Below are 17,966 nucleotides of genomic sequence, written 5' to 3' on the forward strand. Positions count from 1 at the left end.
CAAGAAGATCGTCGTCGATGGGTCGTTCACCTCCCCACAAATCTGGCATTAAAGTCTGCAAACAGAAGAATGGGGAGGTGAGGATAGAGAATTTTTAAGGCTTTTTAGACTAACACTGTTCGAGTATAAAAGTTAAGCTTTTATACAGCAGCATTCTAACAAATGCTAAAAATTTTCCACACGAACAATTTGAGAAACAGATCAAAGGGTGAAAGCAAAAAGTTTTTCATAAAAGCTTTTTCAACTCCCCTTAGGGTGGGAAAAACCTATTTTTCGGCTGGCCTAAAAATCGAATTTTTACTTCGGTTTTACGTCCTAAAAAATATGATCCCAACTATCAAACTAACTCGTAACTTTTTTCACCCACAAGACATTCTACTCACAAGCATCTCAACCCAGAAGTAGATAAACTCAACAGTAAACATACAAAAACATGCATTACAAGAATATGAAGCATAGAGGGTCGAAGACTTACCAGAGAGAAGGTCGTGGAGATTGGTAAGAATTTTCGGAGATCAGGGAACTCTCGGGCTGAGACTTGAGAATGCAGAAGGATGGTCTCTGGAAGAAAATGGAAGCTCTGGTTTTAGGGTTTCTTGAAAGAGTAATGGCGTGTGTAAAAAGAAAAAGGGAACTTCGGAGATTTTATATATAAGTTTGTCTGTGGCATTAAAAGGGAGTAATCATCAGTTTCCCTTTTTTTGAAGTGTGGGGAAGCGAGATAGCCGTCGAATTATTACTAGGGAAGCGAAAATACATGATTAGACAAGAGTAGGTTGCTTTTTCCAAGAACACACGAAGGGTTCTGACACGTATGGCGGGGTCACCGAAGGGTCGTTGCCATAAAAGTTTATTTATTGCTCGTAATAAATAAACTTAGGGGGCAAATGTTATCCAAAAAACTGGCATAGATGACGTGGCAGGTGATTCCTGGACACATGGCTGACACTTGGAGGAACTCTGCTAGGATATCGACCAGAAGACACATTATATGCAGTAGGCAGCCTGGTCTTACCTGCGACCAGTCTGGTCGATGGTTCCGCATGCAACATGGTGTTTCCATAAAGATCTTTGTAAATCCCGAAATTGACTCACACAATCTCCTGAGTATCCGATTATTTAGGAGAGAATATCTGTAACAAACTCATGTAATCCCCCTTGAGCCTATAAATAGAGAAAGATAACTCAAGGAAGGGACTTTTGGCTTTCGAATTATTTGAGACCAGAGTAATCATATTTGAGATATTGTATTGTTCTTCAGAGGTTAGTGAAACTCATTGAACCCTAGTTCTTTGATCACTCCTTTGATCCTCGCATCAATAACAATCTAAGTGGACGTAGGTTATTACCAAACTCTGGGGCCGAACCACTATAAAATATCGTGTTCTTATTATTTTCGCCATCATGTTCTTTTCAACGCATTCATCCACGTCAAGCGTATTTTGACTCCGTGTCAGTTGACCAAAATCAGGGGCTTGCTATCTGAGGTAGGGTAAACCATAACTCTAAACAATGAAAATGATAAACTAATCTTGGGGCTTGCTATCTAAGCAAGTCATATGCCCAAGCGACTAAAAACATAATCTTGGGGCTTGTTATCTAAACAAGTCATATGCCCAAGGACTACAAAACATATTATACATATACATATTATAGCATAAACATATCATAACATAAACTTATCATAACATAAACATAACACATCATACAAACATACAAGATCTATCCTATTTTCGTTACCAAAGTACCAGGATGATGAGAACAAAGTCGGGATTTTGGAACACTCCTAAAAACCATTAATAGAGAGGTGAGTTTTCTAAAAGAAAGAGATGAAGAGGAATGAACTAAACCATCGAGAAGATACTTACCAACAAGAAATCTCAAGTTCGAAGAACTTAGATGCCTAACCAAGAATAGAGAAGATTGGGTTAGGAATTGAGTAGAGAAAAACTATAAGAACTAACAATACAGAAAATGAACTAAGAATAGGAATACCTTTGAAATTGCTATGACCGAACTACACCTCGAAACCGAAATACACTCTATGAACCTTACTTTCCAAGTGTCTAATAAGCTTAGAATGACAAAGCTTATAACCCCAACCCAAGTGTTTATCACTCTATAGTCTCACTAGCACCTAGAAGGCTCTGATCAATGCTTGAAGAATGAATGAAAAAGCTTGGTGCTAGGTCCTATTTATAGAGTTCTAGGAATAAAAATCTTCTTTTCGGCTTTGAATAAAAATAATGAATTTAATTGAAAATATTTGAATATCCTTCAGCCAAAGGCTTAGGACTTGGTCAACAAAGCTTGATTTAAAAAAAAATAAAAATAATAATCAAATAGAATCCTAACTTCTAACTCCCTAAATCTCGTAACTCTAAACTAACCTACAGTAAAATCAATATATCTAGAGTTGTAGGACTCTGATTTAGAATATCTTTATACCGTTAGAAAGCTAATTCAATTATCTACAACTTTATAGAAATACTATTATTCAAAATTCATAACATAACTAGGTCAAAAATAGGTCAGAAGTTAGAGTACCCTAAAGTTACGAAAAATCTATTTAATTATCTAACCTAATCCACAAATAAATAAAACTATGACAAATGTCGTGCTCCTAACATATTCTGGTGAAGACTAAGTCTTATATTTCCCTTATTTTATCATTGAAATAATAATTCATTAATAACCATGCATATGACAAGTGTCATAATCCTATTGGCTCTATCTAAACCTTAGATTATAATAATTATCATATTAATAACCAGCAATATTAATCAAACCTTATGTTATAATTAATATTCTTAAACTGTAGGTTAAACTTATAAAATCCATAACTATTGTTAGGAGTTTCCAACTAACTGGTGAAGACTAAGTCTTATATTTCCCTTATTTTATCATTGAAATAATAATTCACTAATAACCATGCATATGACAAGTGTCATAATCCTATTGGCTCTATCTAAACCTTTGGTTATAATAATTATCATATTAATAACCAGCAATATTAATCAAACCTTATGTTATAATTAATATTCTTAAACTGTAAGTTAAACTTATAAAATCCATAACTATTGTTAGGAGTTTCCAACTAAGTCCCGGCTTGAACCAAAATCCACAGTCATAAACATACTACAACAACTACTAGCTATTACTATTACTACTACTATCTAACTAGCTAAGTAAAGTTCTTGGACTCTACAAACTAGTGCTCATATTTTAATTCCTTTTAAAAGCTCACTATGTCCTAAGATTGTTGAATGTTTAATATGTCTCAAAAACTGGTGGAATGGTTTACATCAACCAATCATTGTTCGAGACTACATGGATGAAGTAGAAGTGCTAGAGACATCAGAGATGCTCAAGTCAGGCAATTTATTAAACAAACTTTTATTTGGTATTTTGGTTGAAATGATTGTTTGAATCATATTTATGGAAATATATAATATATCTATTTAATTGAAAATATTTCAAAGATCACATGTGATACTACAACTGCAACTGCTAGTGAAAAATGCTTATGCTTCTATTAATGCTCCATCTTCACCTCATCTACTGCACAAGACAAGGCATTGAATGAATGAAGAACAAGAACTTCATATGACTTGGCTTGACTTGTAAGATATTATGAATGTCATAATTCAAAATTCATAATTAGCATTTTTGTTTTAGTTTATTTATTAACTTATTTATTTTTCTATGTAAGGTTTAGATTTTGGAATTTGAAATTGGGAAGGAGAAATGAAGGAAGGATGATGAAGGAGAAGGATAAATAAAATATTTTGGATTTTGTTACTATCTATAATTAATTTCTATTTTGGAACTTAGTTTGGACTTTGGACATTTTGTGGACTTTGACTTTTTGGACTTTTTATTTTAACAATTTTGTAACTTTTGTTAAGGACTTTTGGATTTGGACTATGGAATATGGGGTTGTAGAGTCCAAGAACTTTACTTAGCTAGTTAGATAGTAGTAGTAGTAGTAGTAGTAGTAGTAGTAGTAGTAGTAGTAGTAGTAGTAGTAGTAGTAGTAGTAGTAGTAGTAGTAGTAGTAGTAGTAGTAGTAGTAGTAGTAGTAGTAGTAGTAGTAGTAGTAGTAGTAGTAGTAGTAGTAGTAGTAGTAGTAGTAGTAGTAGTATTAATAGCTAATAGTAGTTATAGTATGTTTATGACTGTGGATTTTGGTTCAAGCCGGGACTTAGTTGGACACTCGTAGCAACACTTGTAGATTTTATAATTTTAACCTATGGTTTAAGAATATTAATTATAACCTAAGTTTTGATTAATATGATTGATTATAAAGATGATATTTATTATACTATAAGGTTTTGATAGACCCAATAAGATAATGACACTTGTCATGTGTATGTTTAATGAGAAATTAAGTATTTATGAGGAATAAGTTTATTAAGAGTAATATTTGAAAATCCTAGAGTGTGCCAACAGCTTTGAAATTGTTAAAGGACTTAGTCAAGGTTGTTTACTCAATTCAAATTAGGCTGAAAAAGTATAATTACGCGTATAATATTTCAGTGTATGCCGATATATCGCAGCTCTAGGGGGCAATATATCGCCACACGGGGATACAAAAAACACGTAACTTTGCACAACAACTTCAACGAGCCTCAAGAATATCAATCCAGGTGATATATCACCTAGCATGGGCGATATATCGGCTGCAGTGCATGATTTTTGAATAATTTTGAAACCGAGCTCATTTTAATCCTTAACCTCTTGATAAGTCCAGAATCTTTTTGACCGAGTCTTCAGCCTCTGCTGAACGATTATTCAAATGTTTTTCAATTAAAAAGCCATTATTTTATTCAAACTAAATGAAGAACTTTTCATTCTTGAACTCTATAAATAGGACCTAGTACCCAGTCATTTCTTCATTCATCAAGCTGAGTTCAGAGCCTACAAGCTACTAGGTTTACGTTAGAGTGTTAAACACTTGGGTTGGGGTTATAAGCTTATTAAACACTTGGGAAGTAAGGTTCATAGTGTATTTCAGTTTCGAGGTGTAGTTCGGGTATAGCAATTTCGAAGGTATTCCTATTCTTAGTTCCTTTCTGTATTGTTTCATTAGTTCTTATAGTTTTTCTCTAATCAATTCCTAACTCAGTATTCTTTACTCTTGGTTAGGCATTTAAGTTCTTTGAACTTGAGGTTCTTGTTGGTAAGTATCTTCTCGATGGTTTAGTTCATTCTTTTCATCTCTTTCTTTTAAAATACTCACCTCTCTATTAATGGTTTTTAGGAATGTTCCAAAATCTCGACCTTGTTCTCATCATCCCGGTATTTTGGTAAGGAAAATAGGATAGTTCTTATGTGATATGTGCTATGTTTATATAAAAGTGTTATGATTATGCTATAGTATGACTTTATGTGTTATGATATATGTAGGTGTGGGGCATATAGTTGTTATATAGAAAACTCTATCACTTTTATGTTTTGGGGCTTATAGTTGCTATATAGCAAACCCTATCACTTTTATGTTTTTGGGGCTTATAGTTGCTTCACTAGCAAACCTCATTGTAGTCTTAGGCTTATAGTTGCTTAGTTAGCAAACCCCAATAGTCACCATGTACATGGGTTAGAATTATGATGTGTTATAGTATTTGATATATTTTCATAGATTATGTGTATGATTATGTTTCGTGCTTGTAGTAGATTTTCCTTGCTGGGCATTAGGCTCATTCCTTTATGTTTATATGTGCAAGAAAATAGTTATGGTGGTAGGAAGGTTCTTGGCAGCTTGGGAATGTGTATTGAGGGAGAATGAAATCGGTGGACTGCGTGAACGATTCGAGGATGAAGTTATTTCTAGTCATTTAAAATTATGCTTTACATGTATTTTCCGCACTTTGTTTTGTAACGAATTTTAAAGTTATGTTCTATTTTCCTTTCAAACAATGGGATCCCATACCCTAACTGCCTTTTTATGTATGTTAAACCTTTGCTTTACAGTTTTTAAATAAAGTTATGGTTATTTCATATGTATGTTTTCTTAAGATTAGTGTCTGTGTATAGTAGTTTATTAATGGTCCAAAGTCTAGAATAGTTGGGTCGTTACAGGGGTGGACTTTTAAATTTTAATTAAGGACTTTAGAGATTTTGAATTTTCTTTTTTGGTTAGAGTTTGATGTTATTTTTATATTTGTGAATTGTGATTTGTGAGTGAACTTGCAACATGATAAATTAATTTTTTTTTCTAAGTAGTAAGCTTTATGTTAAGTTACTAAGTCTAATGGTCTAAGAAGAAGAACTAAGAAGTATATTTTTAATGAATGTTAAAATATTGATCACTTAGTTGACAAAAATTAAGTAACCAAATTGTTAAAAGTCTATTTTTTTTTAACAACCCGACCCGACAAATCCCAAGCCAATTCAGATGGGTTCGATAGGTGTTATCCCCCACTCGATACTTGAGCAACCCTTCTTGAACAACCCCTAACACGACCCAACTCATAACTCGACCAAACCTGAGCCCATTTCAGACGGACTTGGTAAGTGTTTTCCCCACCCAAAACCTGAAAAACCCGAACTCGACAAACACGCCCGATGTGCAGGCCTAACTTAAATGTCATGAATATTGAAAATAAAGGGTTAAAATATAAATAATAGTTTCATGGTAGAAAGTGTAATTATCAATTTTGAAAACTAGTCGTTTAAGAGAATTACTACAAAAGATTTTAGGGAATTAATAAGAAAACTAAGTTCAAGGGTAGGATGGTAATTAGGTGATAGTAAGTCATTATAAATATAAAGAGAGAAACTAGGGTTAAGGTTAAGCTCTTAAGTGATTATCTCTCTCACTCTCACTTTGATCAAGAGATCTCTTTCTTTCTTATGGCAAAATTTAAATACACACATTCTCGAGGCTTGTGCTTATTAAGAAGGAGATGTATTCCTCATCTTAGAAGTGAGAGACGCTGAAAGAGAAGGAAGAGATTGAGATCTGATTGCTGAAGTCATTGTTAGGTAAAAAGACTTAGAACCTTTCTCTTTAAACTTTCATAGCAAATATAGGTTTAATAATACATGACATTGATGTCTTGGTTTAAGGAGTTGTTATTTTTGTTATTACTAATGTATAGGCATCTTAGGATCTATATTGATGGTTCATAAAGGTTAGAAACATGAAGGTGTAACGACTTAGATTTTTAAGACTCGGTAATGCGGAAATATAAATATTTTCATTTAACTAAATGCCTCAAAAACCCGTACAAAAAAAATATATATTTAACAGTCGCATGGCCATACTTAACATTTAATACAAACATATTTTATAAAGAGTAGAGTGAGCCTAGTTTATTAAAATAGCACAACATTTCCAAAAATAAAATGGCTTCCCAAAAGGTCGTTCCACATGTACATTCGCAAGGTAGACTCCAGCACTCACTGCTCTGCCTTGCCCTTGTACTTACCTACAACAGGAAAAAACTAGGTAAGCGAAAACTCTTAGTAAGTTCAACTTTAAAACAAAAGTGTAATGACCCACTAATCTAGACTATTTGGACCATTAACGAAACTATACATAAAACTTACATTTTTACGAAAATACCATAATTTTATTGAGTAACTTGTAAAATAAGAGTTACTTACAAATAAATAGAATACTAAGAAGGATATGGGATCCCATTGTCTTTAAAAACAAAACATGATTTAAAATAAAAGACATTACATAAATGGTGCGGAAAATACATGTAAAAAGACATAAAACAGAAACTACATCCTCGAATCGAATAACGCTCGACCCCTTGACTCCATTCACCATCGATACACATCCTTTAAGCGTCACGAATCTTTCCGCCTCTAAAGCTTATTTCCTGCACATAAACAGAAAGGAATGAGCCTAATGCCCAGCAAGGAAAAATCTAACACATAGTCATACAAATCAATTTCATAATAACGTAAAGACATATCATAACACATAATACACTTATTATAATGGACATTATTACTTGGGGTCCCATAGACTAAACAAGCTTATGCCCATGAGATTAGTGGGGTCCTACCAGCTAAATAGGCATATGCCCACAATCTTTTTGGGGTCTTGTTAGTCAAATAGGGCATAAGCCCAAGCCTACAAACAAACACATTTATAACATATTCATAACATATCATAACATAACACATAAGATAACATAAACATAAACATATAGATTCTAGCCTATTTTCCTTACCAAAGTTACCGGGATATGATGGACTGAGTTGGGACTTTTGGAACACTCCTAAACCATATGAGAAAGAGTGAGTCTTAAGAAGAAGAAATGAAAATGAATAGGAAGACTAAACCATTGAGAAATATGCTTACCACAACTTATGTGCTTAAGAACTTGGATTCCCTAACCAAAATAAGAATGAGGTTAGGGGACTGAGTAGAAGGCTTTGAGAAAGAAAATAACATGAAACAAATGAAATAAAGTTTCGGGTTTACCTCAAAGACTTGTAAGACCAATCTACACCTCAAACCGAAATACCCTAAAACCTTACTTCCCAAAGTGTTTGATAAGCTTATGATGATCAAGCTTATGATTCCCCAACCCAGGTGTTTAACTCTCACACTCTCCTAGCAATCTTGCAGCCTCTGAACTTAGAGTAAAAGGTGAATAATGGCTGGGTACTAGGTCCTATTTATAGAGTTTTAGGAATAAAAATCTTCTTTTTAGCTTTGAATAAAAATAATAAATTTAATTGAAAATATTTGAATATCCTTCAGCTAAAGGCTTAGGAATTGTTCAAATTTTTCAGAGAGATTTAAGGATTCAAAGCTTGATTTTTAAAATAATAAAAACAAATAGAATCCTAACTTCTAACTCCCTAAATCTCGTAACTCTAAACTCCCCTTCAGTAAAATCAATATATCTGACGCTGTAGAACTCAGATTTGGACTCTCTTTATACCGTTAGAAAGCTCATTCAATTATCTACAACTTGTAAGAAATACTATTTTTCAAAATTCCTAATATAGCGGGGTCAAAAACAGGTCGTAAGTTACAGTACCCTAAAATTACGAAAAATCTATTTACAACCTAATTCACAAATAAACAAAATTGTGACAATTATCATGCTCCTATAAGATTTTGGTGAATACTAAGTCTTATATTTCTCTTATTTTATCATTAAAATAATAATTCCTTAATAATCATACATAAGACAAGTGTTACTATCTTATTGGGTTTATCTAAACCTTATAATATAATAAATATCATCATCAATATCAGTCATATTAATCAAACCTTAGGTTAAAATTAATATTCTTAAACTATAGGTTAAACTTAGAAAATCTACAAGTACTACTATGAGTGTCCAAATAATTCCCGGTCTGAACCAAAAATCCACAGTAACAAAGATAATACTATACATACTATAATACTACTAAATAATTAGCTAAGTAAAGTTCTTGGACTCTACAAAAAGCATGTAGGGAATTAGGGTTCTGGATCCATCCGGACCCTACAAAATCAATTTCAAGAACGCAAAAACGTCCTGGCAAACTTATGGTCATGCCTTATAACCGTTGAAAAACTATTTCACATAAATAGATAAATTCATGCACTTAGAAAATCTCAAAACAAGCAGATATATTATATCACAACTATATCTTATCAACAAATAAATTCCTGCACTCAGAAAATCCCAGAGCAAGCAGATATAATATATAACAATATAATTCGAGACCAACGCTCGACAATTTCCAACAATTTGGGCGTAACACACCCTCCAGCATAAATGCTAATTTGTAAGAGGGAACCGAGTCTCAACACTAAGATCTAGCCAATAAATATCCCCATCAAGGGTAACTATCGCGTTACCTAGGGCATCACTACTTATCCAAGAGTAAATCCCTCACAAGGGTAACCATCAAGTTACCTAGGGCATCACTATTTATCCAAGAGTGTAATCAAAGTTACACGGGTTTACAGAGACTTCTATGATAATCAATGGTGTTTGTGAGCTGTTATCCCTAGGGTGTTCAGTCTCACTCAAACTTGGCAACCCCTAGTATCTATAGGCACTCTTACTGAATGGCCAATATTCACGGCTACTATCCGGGAATAACTTATCAGAGCACTTACTCGGGTTCTAACCGTTCACTGATTAAGTAAGCATGAGAGCCCCTATGTCCCATTCATTTTGGCACCCCTAGGTTTAAACCAGAAATCCTTGCCTCTTGGCCACTCGTCGTGGTAATGAACCAGACATAAATAAAATCAAGCAGTGTGACGGGGATCAGCCGTCTAGAATATGACAGATATCTACTAGTCATATTTTCTGAATCAGCACCAACTAGACTAACGACTCTAAGAAAACTTTCTACGACAGTGTATATATGTTCTTGTGTCACTATACTAACATAAAATACAATAGTCATTTCATGTTGCAGCCACACAATAGAAGTTGACTTACTTGGAGTCATTTGCCCTCAGCAAGATTTCCCCCTCCAATGTATAATCCAGTTATGCTTAGCCAATATTATAATTATCCATACATTATACTTGGATTAGTTATGACACTTCATAATTCATTATTATTATTTTTGGTAGTTTGGTCATTTTCAAAATCATTTATAAGGATTAAAGATCCTTATTTGGTTTTAAACCCATTCAAGAAAATTCATACAAAAATATTTGAGACTAAACCCTAAGTCTTGGGGAGACCTATCCTATGGTCTCGATACCTAGGCTCGGGTATCACAGTAGTATTTTCCCACAATCCGCTAAAATTCCTATTCTTTAAAAGTATCGCTATTAACCCGTACTTTCAACAAGTCGGTTAAATATATGGAAGATTTTAGCTGGTATTATATCCAGAAAATACTAATTAAATTCCTTAATTATTTTTCAAGAAAATAATCTCTTAATTTTCCTTTTATTTTTCTTAAGGTTTTAATCTCTAAAAACCGTTTTAAGAAAATAGCCTAATTTTAACTTAATTAGGAAAATCGTTAATAATTTCTTAAGAAGAAAAATCCAAATTGACTTTCTATAATCTTTTTAATTCATAATAAAGTTATCATTATATTTTTTTTTAAAAGAAAAAAAAATAAAACTTAACACATAATAATTAAATTAAATGTCTCTTACATTTAATTTAATTAATCACACAATAAATTTTAACCTAAGGTCCATTCATGGAATAAAATTCCCCAATTTGGTAAAATTAAGCATTTAACACCAAATGCCCTAAAATTTCAATTTTCTCTTAGGTTTATTATTTTTAACCAAAATTTAATTGTTATGAATGTATTTTATGCCCAAAATATATTTTCCATAGTTTTTCATTTTATTTTATGAGATTTTTACCCGATCAGGTTTTTTGTGTCGGTCCAAGACCGAAAGTCTTATCTTGACTTTTAATTCACAAAATTCATAATTTGGCTAGCAATAACTCGCAGAAATAAATTCAAAATAAATATAATATTATTTAAAATAATATTCTTAACTCAGGAAAAAAAATCTCGACCCGAGTCGTTTCAAGGTACCCGAAATGCAGGACGTTACAATACCTACAATTTATAGAGGTTTCGTCCTCGAAACTTAAAACAAATGAGGATATAGCTCCCTCATCTTGTCTTCTGTTTCCCAGGTTGCCTCTTCAATGCCATGGTTACATCACTGCACCTTTACCTACGACACCGTCTTGTTCCTCAACACTTTTTCCTTTCGGTATAGAATCATCACTGGCTTCTCCTCATAGGCGAGTTGAGGATCAATACTCAGCTGCTCATAGTTGAGTACATATGAGGGATCGCGCATGTATTTTCTCAACAAGGATACACGAAACACGTCATGCACCTTAGACAGGGCGGGTGGAGGAGCTAAACAATAAGCTACTTCCCCGATCCTCTCTATGATTTCGAAAGGTCCAACGAACCTTGGGCTAAGATTTCCTTTGTTCTCGACCCACATAGCCCCTCATAGTGGCACTACCTTCAGGAACACATTATCACCAACCTCAAACATTAGGGGTCTCCTGTGTCGATCAGCATATTTGCATTGTTGATCAACCAAAGTTTGCAAGTGTTGCCTTATCTGTCGGATGTCCTCGGTAATCTGATCAACCTCATCCGATTTGAGAAACTATCTTTCATCGGTCTCGTGCCAATGAATCGGTGATCGACATTTCCGTCCGTACAAAGCCTCATACAGAGCCATCTTGATGGAATCATTATATTGTATGCGAACTCTATCAGTGGAAGCTTCTTATTCCATGACCCTTGAAAGTCGAGCGCGCAGGCTCTTAGCATATCTTCCAGGGTCTGAATATTTTGTTCACTTTCACCATCTGTTTGTGGGTGGAAAGAAGTGCTGAACTTCAGTTTAGTACCCAACCTCGTTTGGATTCTATTCCAGAATGTCGAGGTAAAACGTCTGTTGCAATCTGATACGATGGAGTTTGGTACACCATGCAGTGTCATTATTTCTGCAATTTAAATATCTACTAACTTATGTGCGCCATAAGTTATCTTGATCGGCAAGAAATGGGCAGACTTAGTCAGCCTATCTACAATAACCCAAATGGCATCGTGCCCCTTGGGATTGGTTGGTAGACCTGTGAAAAAGTCCATAGTGACCATCTCCCACTTCCATTCCGGAATTTCTAAGGGTTGTAACAATCCGCCTAGCCATTGTAGCTCGGCCTTTGTCTGCTGACAAGTAAAGTAGTGTGCCACATATTATGCTATCTCCTTTTTCATCCCAGGCCACCAAGAGTACTTCTTCAAGTCTTGGTACATTTTCGTGGTACCCGGGTGCATGGCATAAGGAGCATTATGTCCCTCAAAAAATATTTGCTTCTTGATCTCGTCATCTTCCGGAACACATATTTTGCCCTTGAACCCAAATACTCCATCGTCGGAGATATGTAATCCTGGTCGCCCCTCGTTCCTCACTTCGTACATCAATCCTTGAACCCAAGGATCGACTAACTACCCGCCTTTTATAGCTTCCATAATGGTAGGCTTGATAGAGAGGATAGCCAATTCACCGACTACTATCTCTAAATCCAAGGTAGCAAGGTCGACTCGTAACTGCGGTGAAATCTCTTTCACTGTCATCACGTAAGCACTTGGTTGTCGACTCAATGCATCTGCCACCTTGTTTGCTTTTCCCTGGCAGTACAGAATGTCGCAGTCGTAGTCGTTGAACAACTCCAACGATCGATGCTGTCTCATATTCAATTCCTTCTGAGTGAAGAAATACTTCAGGCTTTTGTGATCAGTGTAGATGTTGCAGTGTATCCCGTACAGGTAGTGCCTCCAAATTTTCAGTGCAAAGACCACTGTTGCCAGCTCCAGATAAAGAGTGGGATAGTTCTTCTCATAATTCTTTAGCTTTCGAGAAGCATAAGAAATTAATTTTCCGAGTTGCATCAGCATTGCTCCCAACCCTTGGTCTGAGGCATCGCTATAAATAGTATATCCCTCTGTGCCATTAGGGATTGTCAGCACTGGGGCAGTCGTCAATCTTGTTTTCAGCTCTTGAAAACTCTTCTCACACTTATCAGTCCATTCATAATTGATGTTTTTACAGGTGAGGGCAGTCATTGGTGCAGCTATTTTGGAAAATCCTTCCACAAATGTCTGGTAATATCCTGCTAACCCAAGAAAACTTCTAACCTCTTGAACATTTTTTGGAGGTTCCCACTTCTTAACAACTTCTTTCTTGGCGGGATCTATTGAAATTCCGTCTCCCGACACTATGTGCCCCAGAAAACTAACTTTCTTTAGCCAGAATTCGCACTTCGAAAACTTAGCATAAAGCTTTTCATCTCGCAGATGCTGAAGGACCAGTTCCAGATGCGTTGCATGCTCTTCCTGGCTTTTTGAGTATATTAGAATATCACAAATGAACACGATGACAAACTTATCCAACTACTCGCAAAATACGCGATTCATGAGATCCAAAGGACATCACTAAGAACTCATAGTGACTGTAGTGCATTCTGAAGGCCGTCTTTGGTGTATCTGTCTCCTTAACCTTGAGCTGATGACAGCCTCATCACAGGTCTATTTTGGAAAATATTGACGCTCCTTGTAGTTGATCGAAAAGATTGTCAATCCTGGGCAATGGATATCAATTCTTGATTGTCACTTTGTTCAGCTCCCGATAGTCAATGCACATTCTCATCAAGCCGTCTTTCTTCTTCATGAATAAGATCGGGGCTCCCCACAAAGAATGGCTTGGCCTTATGAAATTTTTGTCTAGTAACTCTTGCAGTTGCGATTGCAAATCCTTGAGTTCAGCTGGCGCCATCCTGTAAGGATTCTTTGGGATCGGCGCAGTTCCTAGAATTAGCTCTATCTCAAACACGATCTCTCGGTTTGGTGGAATCCCTGGGAGATCTTCAGGATATACATCAGGAAACTTGCACACAATCGGTACATCAAAAGGTTGTTGGTCCGTCTCTTTATCCTTATCCACTATGTTTGCCAGAAAACCAATGCATCCGTCACTCAAAAATTTTCTCTCCTCCATCGTAGAAATCATGGGACACTTCTTTTCTCTTGACGTACCCTTGAACTTGAATGGTTCTTCTCCCACTGGGTTGAAGACCACTTTTTTGTGCTTGCAATTGATAATGGCTCCATATCTAGTTAACCAATACATTCCAAATATGACGTCGTATTCATGTAGGTCCAAGACTAACAGATCCACCGTCATCTCACGACCTTCAATCCAGACTGGTACGACTCTAACCCATGTCCGCACCAACATATCCTCTCCCGAAGGCAAGGATACCCCACAATTAACAGGCATAGGCTAAGGCTTTCTATTTAATTTTTCCACAAAGGATGCAGATACAAAAGAATTCAATGCCCCAGTATAAATTAATGCATATGTCGAGGTTTGGGTGATAGAAATCTGACCTGACACCATATCAGATGGTCCAACTCCTTTGTCACTTTGCGTAACCGCATAAACTCGAGGCGGAGCTCCAATTTGTTTTTACTAGTCACTTCTGTTGCCCTTGGCTGGCATTCGACATTCTTTAGCAAAGTGCTATGGATTTCCACTGTTAAAACATACCCACACTCACCCCGATGGAGTCGGTTACCCTTGTTGCACAATGGCCATTGTTCAAACTCACGTCTCGGTTGTTTGTTGGGACTAGCCATTGCCTGATTGGGAGGTCCCTCTTTTCTTTTGTTATTTTCCCAAAAAATTGGCCTTGTGCCTCTTGGATTGTTTGTTCGCATGTACATTCGCAAGGTAGATTCCAATGCTCACTGCTCTGCCTTGTCCTTGTTCTTACCTACAACAGGAAACAACTAGGTAAGCAAAAACGCTTGGTAAGTTCAACTTTAAAACAAAAGGATGCAGGGAATTAGGGTTCTGGATCCATACAGACTCTACAAAATCAATTTCAAGAACACAAAAGCATCCTGGCAAACTTATGGTCATGCCTTATAACCAATGACGAACTATTTCATATAAACAAATAAATTCCTGCACTCAGAAAATCCCAGAACAAGCAGATATATTATATCACAACTATATCTTATCAACAAATAAATCCATGCACTCAAAAAATCCCAGAGCAAGCAGATATAATATATAACAATATAATTTGAGACCAACACTCGACAATTTCTAAAAATTCGGGCGTAACACGCCTTCCAGCATAAATGCTAATATGTAAGAGAGAACCGAGTCTCAACACTAAGATCTAGCCAATAAATATCCCCATCAAGGGTAACTATCACGTTACCTAGGGCATCACTACTTATCCAAGAGTAAATCCCTCACAAGGGTAACCATCAAGTTACCTAGGGCATCACTACTTATTTAAGAGTGTAATCAAAGTTACACGGGTTTACAGAGACTTCTATGTTAATCAGTGGTGCTGGTGAGCAGTTTCCCCTAGGGTGTTCAGCCTCACTCAAACTTGGAAACCCTAGTATCTCTAGGCACACTCTCACTAAATGGCCAATATTCACAGCTACTACCGGGAATAACTTATCAGAGCACTTGCTCAGGTTCTAACCGTTCACTGATTAAGTAAGCATGAGGGCCCCTATGTCCAAATCATTTTTGTGCCCCTAGGTTTAAACCAGCAATCCTCACCTCTTGGCCACTCGTCGTGGTAATGAACCGGACATAAATAAAATCAAGCAGTGTGACGGGGATCGGCCGTCTAGAATATGACAGATATCTACCAATCATATTTTCTGAATCAGCACCAACTAGACTAACGTCTCTAAGAAAACTTTCTACAACAGTGTATATATGTGCATGTATCTGTTGGGGTTTTATGCCCTAATTAAAACCCAAATTCTTTGTAATCTCATTTTATTATCAATAAAAGAATATAAATCATTTTTTTGACTAGGTTAATCACTTTTCTCACATGTTTTATTTTCATAATTATTTGTTTAATATAAACTTCTATTAAATCATGAGCATATAGCTAATCTTATTTATAGTGACATAATCACAGTGGAATATAAATATGATTATATGTTCAAAATAAGTTAGTCTTAAGATTAGTCAGTGCACAGGATTTACACTGACTTGTCAATCTATGATATGATCTACTTACAAATTACAATGTTATGTTCTTTCTAGAACATTAGAAAAGTAGATAAGATCAGATGTATTTGTTACATTGGACAGGACCGATATTGACAACAGATAAGATAAGTAAACATACCGTTATTATCTATTCTAGTCATATCATATAGTTGACCATAGGTCAATTCAATCTCAATTCTGAGTGGTTAGTATTCTAACTGATTGTATTATTTGAGTTATTTGACTTGTTCGTTACCAGCTTACCCTACGGACTAGCCCTTACTTACATGTTGGGAACTCGGTAGTATAATTGAGTGGGAGTGTTAATCATAGATATGAACATCTATAGCTTCTAATGAAGAAGTGAAACAATGGTTTCCTTTTAGTTTGGTTCATGGTGTTAAATGATAGAGATCTCATTTCAGTAATTAAATTAGTTTACTGAAATATCATTTACAAGGAACTAAGTGTTTTAAGAATAAAATACATTGAGGGGTAAAACGGTATTTTAGTCCTATCTCATTGTAGACCGTCTATAGAGGATTGAGTGACAATTATGGTTGTATCAATGAACAATTAATAGCGTATCTATATTTGTTATAGAGCGTTCTATGAATTCAAGAGTGCAATTCTGAGTCTATAGTGGAGTCACGAGGAATTAATAAGTTAGTAGATTTATTTGTTAGATTTATGATAACTTATTGGAGCTTGATTTCATAGGCCCATGGTCCCCATTTTACCTTGGATAAAATCATCTAGACAGTCTCAATTGATTGATTTAATTATCAATTAGAATTATCAAAGTTGACCAATGTCAATTTTGGATAGTTTCACAGAGTTCTGTAATTTTGAGAAGAAAAGAGAAATTATGGTAGATTTATTTATTAAGATAAATTGGTATCTAAATTAATAAATAATTTTAAATCAAGGTTCAAATTATAAATAATTAATTTGATAAATGATTTAAATAATTATTTAATTAATTAAATCAATAGAAAATAATACAGGGCTTGATTTTAAGTCCAATGGGCTTATAATCAAATGAGAAATTTCACGGGCCTATAGCCCATGATAATTTCGACCTAGGGCTTTAAAATGACTATTATTTTATTGATTTTTCAATTAAATTAAATGACCTAATTGAGTCTATAAAAGGAGTGCTTAGAGAGAAGTCAAAACATAAGTTTAATCACTGGTTTTTTGATAGTTTTAGATTCTCTCTAAACACAAGTCCTTTTCTAAACCTCTTTTTTACTTTCTCTTCTTCTCTCTATATCTATCTCTTGTGTTGAGAATTGCCCACACTGGTCTAGGTGATTCTAAGGATACATTGGAAGATTGTGAATAAAATAGAAGATCGGTTCAGTTTCTTGATAATACTCTGCAACAGAGAGGATACAAGAGTTAGAGAAACTGAATGAATGACTCTTTCATTCCGCTG

Source organism: Humulus lupulus, chromosome 2, assembly GCF_963169125.1.
Source record: "Humulus lupulus chromosome 2, drHumLupu1.1, whole genome shotgun sequence".
NCBI lineage: Eukaryota > Viridiplantae > Streptophyta > Magnoliopsida > Rosales > Cannabaceae > Humulus > Humulus lupulus.